Source organism: Pinus tabuliformis, chromosome 7, assembly GCF_031772625.1.
Source record: "Pinus tabuliformis cultivar Carrire ecotype Pingquan chromosome 7, CPIR1, whole genome shotgun sequence".
NCBI lineage: Eukaryota > Viridiplantae > Streptophyta > Pinopsida > Pinales > Pinaceae > Pinus > Pinus tabuliformis.
This window is the reverse complement of record NC_142293.1, coordinates 1,206,208,810-1,206,211,764: the sequence shown is the minus strand read 5'-3', so window position 1 is coordinate 1,206,211,764 and position 2,955 is coordinate 1,206,208,810.

Sequence of the window (2,955 nt, the reverse complement as noted above, 5' to 3'; positions counted from 1 at the left end):
GCCCCTTCTTCTCTGCATTACTCCAGACATCAATATACGTGCAGGATCTATTTTTCACACAACAGCATCTTAATCCAAGTATTCAATGATTTGATGTACCTACCCTGTGGTCCTTAGAGAAATTTCCTTTCTACTTCACTACAACTTACTGTTGCATCTATCTCAAATTTAGTGATAAATCCCCCTTTTATCCGATCTAACCAGTGATCTAACGCATGTGCAAGTCTATATTCGGTGGCTTCTAGCCTGCGCACCAGTTCTGGGATCCACACTATCGGCTGGTCTAATATGCACCCCTCCATGCTATCAGCTAACTTCGTGATCCACTCATATAATTCTATTGGAAATTCTACAAAGAAGATCTCATGTATATCCATGAATATATAGCGATACAACCATTGTTCCTCTGATATCTGTGAGTTTCTGTTTTCCTGAACCATGAACTCGTAAAGCTTCAGATCCCACCAATCTTCAAGCTCTTTCTTCGTAGGATTCCAGTGTTCCCGCATTAGACACCGCTTAGGGATATCTCGATCCCAGCAACAGAACCATTTGTTGGCTTATATGGGCCTGAACCAGGTTTGGAATAGTTATTTAGCCAAACAAATCCCACAGCTACCAGCCCTTTCGATAACAACTCGCATAACAGGATCTTTAAGTAAAGATTTAACCAACACAACTGATTTGTGCATTAAAATGAACCCAGATTTACATTCATTCATGCAATAAACATATTAAATTAAACAACTATTATGAAAGTTAGATTCGCGACAGCTAAGAAGGAATACAGAATTTCAGAAGAAACTTATCTTTATTTCCACTTATCCTCAATACATTCAGATCCGCCTTGTGCACTCTGCTGCAGGGGTCCACGCACACAGCTATGGATTTACAGATGCTTTCAAACTATCTTCCTCATAAATCCATTACATTCCATATTCCAAATCAACTATCAAACCTCTACTCCCTCTACCCATAGAGCCTCGCTCTATTTATACCCTTCCTTGGCCCGCGATCTCTATGCAGGCCGACTCTATTTACATTTCTTTTCATTATTTTTGAGCGGTATACCCTTTGACTCAACCTATTATAATTCACGCTCCGTGCTTTCAGCGGAGTCTTTACCCTAACTTTACACAAAATTTTCGGCTTTGAGACTCCTAACCGTTGCGCGGGGCTTCCGCTACCCAACATGTGTACCTATCATACAAAGATTTTAGAATCACCTACAGCTTTGAGGATCCCAACATTGAGGTCAATTTCCCTTTGTAAGCCCAAGATGAATTCTTTTTATTCTGCGGTGTTATTCATGCACACGAATTTCAAGCAGATTGAGATCATATGTTTTCTCTTTCACGGGTCTACTAAACCACAACTAGCTTCAGATCCCTTATGCATCTTCAAATCATCAAAATACAAAATCCAAACATCTTATGTATAAGGACTATGCACTACACTAGTACTACTACTATTATTACTACTTACTGTACAAATGTAATTTTCACTAGTTGAACTAGGAAGGAGTTCCAACTATGTGTTAGGTCAGACTGGGGATGGATGGGCAAGGTAGCACCCCAAATGGGTTTCTAAAAAGAAATTTCCAAAAATGATATCTGCGAAGGAAACTGACTCATTTTTTCCCTCGAAGGGAGTGACAATATGTTTCATGTATGGTTTTGAGTTTACCCAGATTTTATTATTTCTGCCCTTGTACAGAAACCATAAATATGACCTGTTCATATAAAAATAGTCGTGCAATTCGTTGGACAGTTTCTGCTCAACAGAACATGGTATGCTTTTGAAATTTCCACAATTGCAACTGTGTGTCAAGTGGGATTGGGGATGGCTAGGGAAGGTAGCACACCAAATCAATTTCTAAAAATAAATTTCCAAAGATGAGATCTATGAAGGAACTGACTCATTTTTCCCTCGAAGGGAGTGACAGTTTCATGTATGGCTCTGAGTTTACCCAGATTTGATTGTTTCTTTCCTTTTACGGAAGCCACAAAAATGACTAGTCCGTAGAAAAATAGTCGTGTAGTTTCCTAGACTAGTCTCTACTCAACAGAACATCGTACACTTTTGGAATGTCCATAATTGCTATATTTATACACTGGTGAATTCATTGGTCGGATGATAAGTGGATAATAACATTTATGAGTTCACCTATAGCATGGACAAGACTCCTATCCAGCTGAATGATCTATGCATTTGTTTTATCCCATCTTGCATTACTTTTCTTAACTACAAATAAAGGCATTATGCTTACATATGCACCATAATGGACTAAGCAATTGTGCACATTGTAATTAAAAATTTCAAATGTTAATAAAAATGGAGGGTAGAGTGTGTTAGCATCTAATGTTAAGTCATTAAGCCAATAATACAGGGGACCAGAGGACTCACCAAATCCCTTTTGTGAAGAAGTGTTGTTACCTAAGGTGGGATATTCGAGAGCGTGGATAAGTAGTTCTTGTTGGCTCATGATCCTTGTAAGTTTAGAGAGAGAAATGTGTGTGTGATATTTCTTCATGTCTTCAACGATGTTATAATCAAGCATGGGATACATTGTCAAAGTATCTGAAGGCGTCTCTTTATCTACTACTTCCAGAATGATGGGCTTACTTTTGTTGTTTGAGAAAGCATTTTTCTTTGTAGCCGCATTTCTAGACTTCCTCCAACTATTCTAGGTTGATTTGACGGGTGGTATAATCTTCCTTAACAAATGTTCTTTCAAATTCTACTTTATCAATTCTTGTCCAACAACTAGCCCTTGGCTTCTCAAGTTGTATTGACTATTCTTCTTTTGGTTCAGGGCCTCACTCAGTGGTTGTTCTTTGACACTCTTCTTTTCAGCTGCATAAATGCAGCTAAATGTATTCACTGTGTCTGACACTTGCATTTTCTTCAGTTGCATCATTCTATTCCTTATCTTCCACCAGCTCATTCTACTCA